We start from the raw sequence: 13,534 nt of genomic DNA, 5'->3' as shown, positions 1-13,534 counted from the left end.
CCTCTCGGGGCCTTTGTCTGTTTGACAAGGCAGATCTTCCAATAGTTGATTTTCTGTTTGGCAATCAAACTAAAGGCTAAAAAAGCATGATACAGGCCAACCCCTAAACCCTCATGGAATGGAAAGGGAGATTCCCAAGGAAACTTTGTCCTCAGCCACAAGGCCTATGAAGGGAAGCTATCACCCACTGCAATCCACTGCCTACAACACAGCCTCAGAGCACACAGGATGCAAGTTCAAACCCCTTCTGTTTCTCAAGTGGAAAATATTTTTTAAAAGGTTTCCTGGAAGCAATATCACACCCAGTGTGCCAGGCAGCACCAGAGGCACATGGAGATGCAGCACAAAGAGGCAGGAGCCTGGCTGTGCCCTGCTGTGCCCACACTGCTCAGCACAAAGGCCAGGGCAGAGTGGCACCCCTGGGCTCGCAGGCACTGTGCCTAGAGCTTGCTTCCCAAGGAGAACATTTACCTTGGCAATTGCTACTTGGAGTGATCCACACCAAAGGCTCAGAGTTAGCAGAGAGCCCAGCAGACAATGAGCACAAATCCAGGGCTGGAGTCCATCTGTTCTTTGCTGGTGATGTAGCTATAGCTGTCAGATGTGCCTACAATGTCAGACACAGCTCCCCAGCTGACTCTGGGTCCTCATCCTGCCTGTTCCCATGGTGTTGGTCAGCACACACCTATGCTGTCCTCTGGACTGGGACAAGCAGCTCCCTCCAGCCGCCAGGCAGTGCTTCTCTGGGCATGGATACTCCTGGGACAACTTGCAAGAGCCACATGAACAAGCTCTGTCTCATTTCCCTCAGGATGTTCCTCCAGCATGGTCCCACCAGCCTTTCCATCCTCCAGCTCTCCTGAACACTCTCATGCCTCAATCCAGACCATGCTACATCACACCCTCTGGAATTCAGCACTGGTGAGCTATAGCATCATCTTCTGGGCATTTTATGCTGGGATAAAAAACCACCAAACTTACAACAATACTTTGGTTTGCTCTTAGGTCCATAAGCCCAACACACAGGGCCAAGCTAAGCTGGAGTCAAGTGCCATGCTATGCTGTCAAATTCAGCCTCTTTTTTGTTGGCTGGCCCTGAGCAGCAAATGCTACTCTGAAACAACTGCTCTTGTCCACTAGCGACCGGATCCCAGGCCTGCTCTTTGGGGCAGGCAGTTTAGTCCTGCTGGTGTTCCTGCTCTATCTGGTCCAATAAACAGAGTAAATAATTCTACCCTGAGCAAGAGGATTAGGAGAGCCCCATTGCAGGCTGTCCTGTGGTTTGGCCACACTCTGAAGACACAGCGTGTTGGGTAAATCCTCGCTCCAGCTGAGGTTTCCTTTTGAGATCATCTTCAAAAAACAAGTAAAAGGAACCTCAAACCAACAAAGCAAGCCATTTTTATGTTTCTAATTTTCGGGGCTAATTCTGATGAATGGTTGCACACCAATTGGCAGATAGCTTCAGTCAACCAGAAGCTGTGCTTTTCAGTGACTAAGCTGTTCTTCAGACATCATTTGCTTTACTTGTGCCCCCTTCCCACTGCCACAGGAGAGGGAAGGGATACTGCAGGTACTGCTTCCTATATGATCCTTGCTGCCCTGGCTCCAATGTAGTTGCCAGATGGTCTCACCCTCTGCCTGCTCTTCTGTTGGGAGACATCAAGGACCTTCAGCAGTTACCATCTCTCACCCTGGGCAGCTTCTTCCTCAGCTGCACCTCTCCCACTGCTGTCAGAATGGCCATGGCCAGTCTGTCAAGACTTGCTCACCTAATTTCTGTATTGAGCATTTTTAGCTACTATAAGTGGTGCTTCTATGTCCTCCTTTCAGGACACACATCTTTATGTGTCCATCAGGTTATGCCATCTGCTCTCTGTTAGAATGTAAACACCTTCTTAGGGACAGGTACATGCACAACAATGGTAATGTTTGTTACCAGGACATGGCAGTGGGCTCCACAGTGGCGTAGCTGACAATGGCCACAAGCCATTGCCATAGCATCATAGAATGGCTTGAGCTGGAAGGGGCCTTAAAGATCATCTAGTTCCAACCTTCCATCATGGGCATGGCCACCAGGTCAGGCTGCTCATAGACCTGGGTGTCCTCTGAGGACAAACCACTTGGCCCTGATCTTTTGCCACCTCCATCACCATATGCACCAGCATCTCCCAGAGCCCACTGGACAGGCTGGTTAAAGGGTGGCTGGGTGCTTGTAGGGTGAGCACAGCCAGTGGGGGTGACAGCCATGTGTTTGTGGGGTGTTTCTTTTAAAGCTGATTTATTTTAGCAGGATTTTTACAGAGTGTAGCTGGCAGTGGTAGCCAGCAGACATGGCAGTGTCCAGGCTCTGGTTAGAGACTGACAAGGAAACTCTGGGGCTGGCAACCGGCTCCTGGAACCCTTTGGGGACCACCTGGTTAACCCTGCTTTGGCTGACCTTGCTCAAGTAGAAGACTTGGCCTACATGATCCCCAGAGGTGCCTTTCAACCTCAGCCTTTCAGTGAGACTTATTTAAACCTCTGTCATAAAGCACAGATTGGATATTCAGGTCTATATATTCAAGTATTCCATAAATTCTTGACTCAACACAGGAAATTTGGCTTTCAAGTCCAACAGCACATTCAACCTTTACCAGGCTGTAAGGCCAGAGTTTCATAAGAGTTTTAACAACCTAACAAACCAGGGAAGTACAAAACATGCCATGCAAGTCAGATGTTTCTATGCAACAACCATATGATCCAAAGTTTCTCAAACAAAACCATTTGCTGTCAAGACAGAGTGGAGCCAAATCGGTGTGATTCAAGGTTTTAGAGTCAATTTTGTAAAATGTCAGAAGGAGTTACTTAGTGCCACCCAGTGTTGGCAGCTAGAAAAAGGAAGGTTAAATATGGTTACAACTGGGTGTAGCCCAATGAAACAGGAAAAATCCCCAGCTCTTGCTTTCTGTATCAGGGTGAGTAATGTCACAGAAGCTGGATAGCACCAGCATTCAGGGATGGGTGTCCCAGAGCTGAAATGAAGTCTTGCCATCTTGTTTAAAAAAAACCCAAAACCCTCTACTTTTTATATTCACTCTTCAAAGCAGGTAATCAGTCTGAGATGCAGATGGTCTCTTGTCACAAGACTCACTCCCCTGCTCTGACATCTGTCTAGTGAGAAAGCTGCATTGCCTTTTCTGGTCAGATGTTCAGGAATTTAGATGAGACACAATTTAAAATGTGTCTCTTTCCTAGAATAAATAGAATACAGTTACACACGACTCTTTTCCCCCTTCCTGGCTTTGTCTCAGGCGCTGCATATGACTTGTCTTTTCTTTGAAGCCTTTAAAATGACACAGGATCTCATGTATATCAGGCATAGAAATATTCTCCCAGCTATCACCTTTGGATGGCTGAACAATTGCATGTCTGCTTTTACCCTTCCATGGACTGTAGAAAATCACAGAATGGTTTGGGTTGGGAGGACCTTTAAAGACCATCCAGTTCCAATTCTCCTGCCATGAGCAGGGACACGTTCCACTAGACCAGATTGCTCCAAGCCCCATCCAACCTGGCCTGGAACACTTCCATATAAAGTTAGAATTTCATGGTCCCATTTAACAGATGTGGAAAGTGAGATGTGAGCAGGCATTCCCATCCTCATCACAGCCCCATCCCAGGAGAGCTGGGGCCTGGCCAAGATGGGATGGAGGAGATCTGGAGCCAAGAACCCAAGTGGGAAAGAGAGGAAGGGGAAAGCAAGGCCCAAAGATGCCTCAAAACCACCAGTTGCTGGCAGGGTGAGGGTATCCCAGGGTTGTGGCTTCACCTGTAGTGACACAGAAACTCTCCTTCTACCATTTTGGGCTCATTCACTCTGCTCTGAAGTATTCTCACTGCCCAGAGGGAAAATTAAGACAACACTGGTTTGAGCGGTTCTCTGCTGGCTCTTTATTTCATCCCTAGAAGATGAGGGCCAAGAGGACACTGTCACAGGAGCTTATCTCTGATACAACAAAAAAGCAACAGTGAAGTGAAGGGTGGCTGCCCTGTGAAACAACCTCACTTCCATGAGCTGCCATGCTTCTGGGTGTGAGGACAGGCATTTTTACCTTTTTCTCCTACTCATGGAGCCTCCTATCTCCCAGTCACACAGCCTATCCCTTGGATTTGTGCTTGCTGACAACAAGTCTCCTTTCTCACTTACCTTTCACTGACCTCTGGGAGACAGGCCAGGCAGTATGGCCACAGGTCATGAGCCAAAAACTCCTCAGCTGGGGCCAACACACTTGGGGTGGTTTTTTTCTTTTCTCACCAGTCCCATGAGGCTTCTGGAGGACCTGGGTGCTGGGCTAGCTCTGCTGCTTTTGTTGGAAGACCTGCACGATCACTAATTGCATCTGCATTTCTCACTAGGGCCCTACACATCCTAAGTGCTCTCCATGCTCTCCACAGCCATGAGAATCTCAGTCTTCCTTCCACAGAGCTCACAGTTTAAAACCCAAGGTGGGAAATCACTAATTCCTGTGATGGCTGCTCAGCCTTTGCCTCAGGAATTCATCAAAAAGAGAATTTTCTCCAAGAGGGCCACAGGACAGAGTGTGCACACAAAAAGAAGTTGGTAGAGGAAGGAGACCAGACAAATACATCATTCTTGGGACAAAAAAAAAAAAAAAAAAAAAAAAAGAAAGAATGAAAAAGAGTATCTGTGTGTGTCCCTTCAGTTAGGAAGGTTTACAAAGTAGCTTCACAATGGGAAACGGTGCCTGCTCCAGAGAGGTTTTACAGTCCCAGCAATCAGAACGAAATAGCAGGAAGGGGAAAGGCAGAAGCAGGAGACCTGTGATTCCCTGGCTTCCACGGAGCAACTGTGCTCGGTTTGCAGGTCCAAGGCATTTTTAAGCCTATAAATAAACAGGGGACGTTAATGAAGGCATTAATCTCGGCTGGCCGCCGTCCCAGCTATTTTCAGAGCGAGTTACCTTGCCTGTCCCGGCAGAAGTAGGTCTCGAGGGGAGGGTCGGGCGAGCCGCAGGACGGATGCCGAGTGCCCGGGGCCACCGCTCTGGCCGCAGGACACCGCCACCGTCCTTGGCAGCGCACCAGGAGGAGGTGTCCCGAGCGCCAGCCCTCCTGGCTCCCGGCCTGCAGGGAAACACACCAAAACAGACGTCAGATAATAAACAACGAGAGAGGCAGAGCGCTGCCGGCTGCAGAGGGAGGCTGGTGGGTGCTCCTGTCGGCAGCCAGTGCCTTCTTCCTCTCCTACAAGGAGACACCCCCGATGGAGACCCCCTGCTCCCCCACCTCTGCCTTTCCAAGGAGACAGAAAGTGGCAGAGCTCGGAGCTACAGAGAAGGGGGGCGTGGGAAGGGCAGGCCAGGGCATCCCAGCACACTGGTCTTGGGCAGGGAATGGCCGGGGTGCAGACCCCTGCGGGGAACGAGGTCTGCCCCGACACAGCTTGCTGCCCCTCACAGCAATAGCCAGTGCTTCCCTCGCAGGCAGAGGGGGAGAAGAGCTCCCTCTCTTTTCCACCTCTCGGGCGTCTCTGTGGTCAAGATGACCCTGAGATGTGTTAGAGAGTCTCTTTTCCCAGCTCAGCAGCGGAAGGAGTCGAGACTCTTCTGTTCTGGTTTTCAAGGTTGTTTATTCTTTGTTATCTATGACATTCCTTTTCTGATCTGCTGAGGTCTGTCTAGCAGGTTGGTCCGAGGCACACTGACCGCCTTCAGGGGCAGTGTTATCTTTTTATACTAAAAAATACATTTATATCATTTACAATAACTTCCCGATACCTATCACCCATGTTAGACAGTGTGTTTCTACTCTAAACCAATCCAAAAGTGCCAACATCACCCAGAAGATGGAGGCTAAGAAGAAGAAAGAAGAAGGACAAGGCATGCCCAAATCCCTCCATCTCGGCTTCTGAACCCCCATTCTAAAAACTCAAAATTCTACTTCTCTATCTTGTAACAAACTAACTATCATTCTACTTAAACTTTGTAGCTTGTGAATCCTCATATAAGGTTGGTAATTGTTTTTGCCAAGGGCTAAAATTGAAGGCACAGGTGTTTTTGATTCTGTGCCAAGGTCCCCGAGCCCCCTGTCAGGGTCTCGAGTCCTCCAGGGCAGCCAGAGGAATTTCCTGGGTTCCAACATCCACCCAGGAGGAGCAGGAATGTCATGCACTTGGATAGTAAAAGCTGCTTTTTCTCCTTCCTGCCGTGAGGAAAGAAGCCCCAGGACAGCATTTGCTTGGAAAAAGAGCAGCCAAGGGTTTGCCCTCAGTGCTTACATAGCACCCAGAGCTGGTTTGCCTATGGGCAGTGTAGCCCTGAGGTTCATCTTACAAAGGACTTCTTACAAATGTTTGCCTCATCTTACAAAGTATACCATCCTTTTGTTTATTTTACTATTTCTTTCACAATATGCCAGGAAGAAATTTATTCCTAGCAGTAAATGAGGAAATAGGTGCCTTTGAAAACCACATCTACACATTGCTTTCCTTTGACCTGCCCCCTCAGGTATGGTCAGATACCACCACACAGGGTTAGAGAAATTATTGTTCCTGTACCACCAGAATACAACACTGGCCATCATTTTCTTTTCTATTCTGCAATAAGCTCAAGATGTTGAGACATTTGCCAAATAATATTACAAAAGAATTGTTCACGTGCTGGTCCCGGGTGACATTTGGCTACTGTAACTATTAGGACTCATTCTCCCAAAGCATTCAGTGGCACAGGACTTTTTCCCCAATCTTCTCAGAAAATACACACTGTTTTCTGTTCTTTGTGTTGCTTAGTAATGTTTCCTGAATTCTTATCATCTATAGTGGTCTGACTGCCAGTTGCTCATAATGTACCATCTAGCAAAAATTAAGAGAAATTTGGATGTTTTCCTACCTTCTTACAATGATATTTTGGGGCCAGAGGCAGCAATTTCTCTGTGGAACACCCACCCCACTTGCAGATGTGGCTTGCAGCTCACAAACAACACAACGTGTTCACTCTCAGGAACTGCTAAGAAATGCATTTCATTTACTTGAGCTTTGCTCTTGTGTCTCAACTATATCCAATGGACAATCTGAAGGCGCTACTTATGCTACAGCTTCCCTGATGCAGTTCTGTCTGGCCTCTTTTAGGGATCATGCAGGATATGACCATTTGAAGGTCTCTGGAGGCCTGGGTGGGTTGTGCATGGCAAAGTTTGGTCCTGCCTACAGCCACTTTGGCAAGCAGAGACACACCTGGATCCTGCACTGTGCTCTGGCTCTGTGAAGCAGGGCTATGGACTCCCGTGTCAGCGGCAATCTGAGACACCAACCCCAGTGACAATTGACAGGAAATTTCTTTTCTACTTTAATGAGTCTACGCAGTGTTGAGCCAGTTTTTGCAAAGCTGTCACAAAGGGCCCTGACTGATCCCTACTGCCTGTAACTGGTACTTTGGGGAGCCCATCAGCCCCATCACCCTCCTGAGATTGTGCTTTTCCAAACCTGCTGATGAGGGGCAGCAGGAGCAGGCACTGCAGTGATTCTTTGGCTCCACACAAGTGTCTGTTGGTTACATCCCCAGCAGCTTTGGCAGACTTGGTGCAGTTGTTATTAACTCCTAATCTCTACTTGTGGACTTTTCTGGGTAGTTGCTAGGATGAGAATTTTCTTTATCAATGGAATTTCATCGGTTGGGTTTGCTTGCCATCCACTAGCTTGTCAAATTCAGAGATACAGCCATCTAAATCTTACTGCATAAACTGCAGCAACATCACTCTCAGGAGGAAAGTGAGGGGGGAAATATCCCCTCAGAGGGATTCTGTGTCTGGAGAAACTGCATGTCCAATAAGAAACCAGCTTGCAACCTCAATCTTACACAAGACATACAGAGATACTCCTGGCAGACTTAACACTCACCTTGACAAAGTAATCAGCTTGTCAAGCAAAGGAAGCCATTGTGGCCAGAGTGGTCATGGGAGGTAACTAATACTCTCCACCTGCAGCATCAGTCAAATAAGGATTTTAAATATTACAAGAGAGAAGATCTGAAATGTTAGAGAAGAAAACATACATAGGAGTGAAAACAGCAGCATGTGATGGCCAAAAATGGAAAATAAATGCTAGAAATGTTTCATATTGACCCAAATAAATAACAACCTCAAATGAAGTGGTTTAGGCTTGTCAGGTTTAGCCTGACCTCAGGCCAGTAATTTGCTTTCCCTAGAATAAAACGAAAGGCATCTATTTATCTTGGCTATGAAAATGTCCTTGTCAGATGTCAGTTGAATTCTCTCTGGGCAGGTCACCAATCTCCTACCAGCTCCAGAGGAGACCCATAAACCACTGCCCCCCAAACATGATACATCTGTGCATCCTGAGCAGTTATCCCTTCTCTTCCCTGAGCTGCCCAAGTTGTCTCAGAAGGCTTCCTTCCCTATGCCTGGAAAATCCTGCTAGAGAAAAATGTCATTGCTAGTAGTAGTGATAATGGTAGACATCCCTGCAACCCTCACAGGGTTACATTAAAAGTGCCTTTCCTGCCATACGAGGTACAAGAACTCCTTCTTGCTGACCCTGCTGCTCACCCACCCCAGAGCATGGTTCCTGCAGGCAACAGTCCTTCCTGGCACCAGGAGGGATGTGCCAAGGACCAGCACCCAGAATGACCCAGTCATAAATAAAATCCAGTGAAAACTTGCTGCTGCTTAGAAATAATCACCAGACAAAGAAAAGACCCAACTCAGAGAACTCCCTGCTTGGCATACCAATGATTAGGTGATGCACTGCAACCCAGAGGTAGGAAGGAGCAGCTAGAGCAGGGCAGTGGGCATTGCTGCCAAAAATTAACTTCAAACTAAAGCCAGTGTTTCCACATTTCCATAAAGATGGAGGGAAGGGTGACAGTGTCTCAGACAGGCAATATCTGGAGTGAGGTGGAGCTGAGCCCTGCACCAAGGCTTGAGTGAACCATACATGCAACCTCTGGCTGACAGCACTGGTGTCTCCAGGGAGGCCTGAGGACTCACATCGATCTGCACATTTAGGAGAGCAAGAAAAGTGGTGATTTATCAGATCAGTCATAGAAATGCAAAAATCTGTCTTGTTAATGTTGACAATTAACTCTTATATTTGCCTGGGGAAAAGGGTCCTGGTGCCTTTCCTCTGGGATGCTCAGATATGTGGCAGTGGAAGCCTGTTGTTGCCTTCTGTAGGACCAGGACAAAGCTGTGCTGGCAGGCAGGAAAATGATGTGGCTCCTCTGGACCCAAGTGATCGCTGAGCAGAACACAAGGACACTGGAAATGCCCCCAGCTACACAAACGTGATATTCCATCGTGCTGCTGAGGCAGCAGAGCCTCCTCCTGCTGCTGCTCGGAGCAGGCTGTGTTCACTGGTTTGGGTTCTCAGAGTGCCGTGATGGTTGTGAGATTCAGTCTCTAATTAGGTCCCTGTAGTGGTGAGATTGCTTCCTTTATAATCACTCAGTGGGAACTGGTACTTTATCCTCTGTACTCAAATTTTTATGTCTTTCACCCTCATTTTCTCTCCAATGCCCAGAGTCTCCAGTCCACTGGATGACAGCTGCAAAAACCTCTGACATTCACTTTAAGGACGATTCTTTTCAGCTGCTTCACATTTCCTTTTGACAAGCTCTTCCAGTGATATTTACCGCAACTAATGAATTAACTCACAGCTGGACCACTTGCTAGCCTTTTCAGTCCAGAGCTGCTTTAAATCTTGATTAGCTGTTATGATTTGTAAATCTCACAGAACTGCTAAGTCCAAGCTTTCCTGTCTCACACTGTGATCAGGAGACTGTTCCCAGTCATGCAGAGCAGCACTACACAGGCATTAGGCATTCAGGGGGACTCTATCTCTGCAGCAGGTAGCAAAACAGTGCATTATCCACAGGAAACAGTTCAGTTCATAAGGAAAGTTATTTGAATAACTCGTAGTGTGCTGGGTTTGCATGGCCTGGTTTTTGGTAGCAGGGGAGCCACAGAGGTGGCTTCTATGAGAAGCTGCTGGAAGCTTCCACCATGTCCAGCAGAGCCAATGGCTCTGAAGATGGACATGATGCTGGCCAAACCTGGGCCAATTGGGAAGGTTGGTAACACCTCTGTGATAACAGATTTAAGAAGAAAATCAAAACTAAGTGAGGTGTGTGCACAGTGTTAATTCCAGCTAGAGAAGAGGAGGGGGTGAGAATACATGAGGGAAACAACATGGAGACACCATGGTTGGTGGAGAAGGAAGGGCAGGAGATACTCGAGGCACCAGAGCCGAGATTCCTCTGCAAGCTGTAAGGAGGCCATGGTGAGGCAGCTGTCCCTCTGTAGTCCATGGGGATCCATGGGGGATGCAGAGATCCACTCACAGCCTGTGGGGCAGCTGCCATGCTGGAGTGTGTGGATGCCTGGAGGAGGCTGTGGTCCAGTGGGAGACCCAGTGGAGAGAGCGAGCCCCTGCTTCCAGGCTGGAGCAGCCTGTCCTTGGAGGGCTGCACCCTGTGGAAGAGTGATCCACTCACAGCAGTTTTGGGAGGACTGTGTGCCCATGGGAGGGACTCACAGTGCAGCAGTTTTGGGAGAACTGCTGCTTGTGAGATTGGAAACACACTGGAGAAGTTCATGGAGAACTGTCTCCCTAGGGAAGGGACCTCATGGCATAGCAGGGAAAGGACTCCTCTCCCTGAGCAGTGGAAGAAAATCTTGGGAGGTGAACTGATCAAACCCCCATGCCCTGTCTCCCTGCACTGTCAGTGGAAAGCAGGGAGGGGGTTGGGGAAGAAAAGGTGTTTTAAGGGATTATTTTACTTCTCATTATCCTTCTCTGACTATGGTAGTAATAAATTCACTTTGCACTTCCAAGTTGTCTGTTTTGCCCTTGGAGTGTTTTCTCCTGGTCCTTATCTCAACCCTTCATTAAACTTTTCTCTCTTCTGCCCAGCTGTGGCAGGGGAGGATGAGTGAACAGCTTTTATGGGTGCCTGGTGTTTGGCACTGTCAAACCACAACAGTTTTTGGTGGAGAATGTAGGCACGAACAAGGACTTTGAGATAAGGATATAAATTGGGAGAAATATTGGGCAAACCAATTATTAAACCATGTTATGAAGTAGAATGATAGTGGGGAATTTGCATTGTAGTGAAGGAATTGTAGTGAAGGGTCTAGGGGTGGATTTTGTGTAGTTTGTCCATTTTTGTTCTGTATTGTGATGATGGGGTTTTTCTGGATCTGGTGTGGGCAACATTTTTTTCCTTTTCTTTCTGTTTAGTTTAGTTGTTTTTGTTGTTCTAAGTAAAGATTGTATGTTGAATGTGGACGATTTTTTACTGCAGACTTCCACGGTTGTTGGCAATCCTTACAAGCTGTCTGATACTGTTAATAGTATTAACCCATACTGCTGTTATTCTATGGAATTAATGGAATTTGTCATCACCCTAGTGCAAGAGAAAAAACCTTTGGGTGAGGAGCTATTAAAATGAGCCCTGAGGCATCCAGTTCCTGGGCAGAAGGGTGTGTGGAGGGATTTGGGCAGGTTCCTAGGGCGGTTCTAAATCACCTAAATCATCTCCCATTGCCTGGGAATTTACTCCTGAATAGGCAAACACCCTAAAAAACTGGCCTCTGGACTGATAGAAGGGAGCCATTACACATGCTGAAGCCCTGCCTCCCAGAGGTGTCTGAACATTGCTTGCTGATGGGAAGTAGAGACTGACGTTTCCCTTCTTTTGTGCACACACGCAGGTTCTCGCTTATTTCTTTTCTTTCGCTGTAATAAAACTGCCTTACCTCACCCACTGGTTGCTCTCCATCTTATTGTCTCCCCTGTCCCCTTGGCTTAGTGGGCACCTGGCACCCAGCCAGGGTCAACCTGCTACACATAGTTGGAAAAGAAAAGGCCTTACTATTTTAAGCATGTGTGAAAAAAATACTCAATGCAGCGTATACTACATTTCACAAGCATCTTGCACAAGTGATATTACACAAATGCACCTTTCTCCACATTATTTTGCAGATCCTCTTTTCTGTTTCTAGCTTCTGAGCACATCCTGAGCAATGAACAACAGCCCAACATTTCAGATTAGGATCCTTACTTGAGTTCTTAAATAAAATTAGTCTGATTTGTATAGATTCTGTCCTCTCAAGTCCCACTACACTCACAGAGTCAGCAAGTCAGGTCATTTGTATTTTGGCAACTAACTGTGCATTTAGGCACCTAAATTTTCAGTGATTTGAATTCCAACTCTAAAATTCTGGCCTGGAGGTAAGCATCTAACTGGAATTTGTAGCCAGGGGCTGGGAATACAGCAGTCATGTAGTTGCCTGAGTTCAGGATGAAAAGTCAACATGCATGGAGGCTTTTCACTTATCAGAAGGCTTACAGCAAAACAGGAAGTTATTAATATCAGAGCCTGAACTGACTTGAGAGTCAGACAATATCAAACAGAAGGTGTCTCCCCTTTTTCCTGTTTATCTCTTGCTAGCTCAGAAGACAGGGGAGATGAAGAGGCAAAGAGTTTCGTAACTCGGTGCTACAAGGCAGTGAAATTGAGCCGGCAGGCTGTACATCATTACACAAAGTATATAGCATCACTTTCCTCAAGTCTTTAAAGCTTGTGCTGTACTTTTAAACAAACAGAGAAGCTATTTTGAAATGATGGGGTGGAACATGACAAAATAGTGCAGCGCTATGGCATGCAGGAGTTTAGACAAAGTGAGCAATAAATGAAACTATGGGGAGGGTAATATGCTGCCTTGGTATAGTTATCTTAGGAAAACACTGGAACTAAAGAACTTTCTCTTGAGAAAGTGTCATTTGATTTTTAAATAACACAGGTCATTAGGACTACAGTTTCACATCGTGTCTGCATGATGGTTTATCAATGCAAGATCAAGTTACTGGCAGGGTCCTGAGAGGAAGCTCCAGGGTAAAGGAAAAATAATGTACAGAGCAGCTTACCACCACACTGTACAGAAATGAGCAAAACTTCCTGGACTCATGGCCCAGCCTCATCACATCAGCACAGCACACACCAGACTGCATTCAGCTCTCTGTTTTCACTGCTGCCCAACACAGTGTTTTCTTTCAAACAAGGACAATTTAAAAAACTGCCCTTTCTAAAAGGGAACTGGACAGCCCCTCCTTGAAAGACAAGATCGAGCAGGAAGCCCTGTACTGAGAACTAGCAAGGTCAAAAATGGAGTGCCAACCTGTTGGGATGTGGGATCATTGGCTATCTGAGCTCTCCTGTGTTTTGTCAGCCACTGTGGAGGTGACAGGGCCAGGGAGCTGCCTACCTGGCCTCCATGTTCATGGAGAATTTATTAAAAGACTCATGCTAGGCACAGAAAAACTGGCACTGAGCAGGCAAAAGGCAAACCCCAAGAATATTTATTTGTTTTGACTTATGATTGGGCAGGTCATACTTCCTATGTAACTTGGATGTTCTTTAGAAGACAAAACACTATAAGTAGGTGTCAGATCCCTGGGAAAGGTTTCATTTCTTTTGGAGAAACAGGAGATTTCATGTGAGGATTCGTTCACTGA

General features: G+C 47.0%; 1 long non-coding RNA gene across 5 annotated transcripts in view; it reads right to left on the bottom strand.

Annotated features, from left to right (window-relative positions):
- LOC134414482 (uncharacterized) overlaps nucleotides 1-13,534 on the bottom strand; it is a 73,411-nt gene that overhangs the window by 10,745 nt on the left and 49,132 nt on the right. For 2 of the 5 annotated variants that reach the window (XR_010026750.1, XR_010026748.1), the window contains exons 4-5: nucleotides 7,898-7,977; nucleotides 4,965-5,127 (exon numbers count right to left, since the gene is read on the bottom strand). This is a non-coding gene — a long non-coding RNA (uncharacterized LOC134414482). Of the gene's footprint in view, nucleotides 1-1,312; nucleotides 4,887-4,964; nucleotides 5,128-7,897; nucleotides 8,026-13,534 lie in introns of those variants that run through there. The other 3 variants (XR_010026747.1, XR_010026746.1, XR_010026749.1) reach the window with 3 other exon arrangements.

Source organism: Melospiza melodia, chromosome 2 (assembly GCF_035770615.1).
Source record: "Melospiza melodia melodia isolate bMelMel2 chromosome 2, bMelMel2.pri, whole genome shotgun sequence".
In the NCBI taxonomy this organism is placed as follows: Eukaryota; Metazoa; Chordata; class Aves; order Passeriformes; family Passerellidae; genus Melospiza; species Melospiza melodia.
The sequence above is the reverse complement of the archived record's forward strand: the minus strand, read 5'-3'. Positions and strand labels throughout refer to the sequence as shown.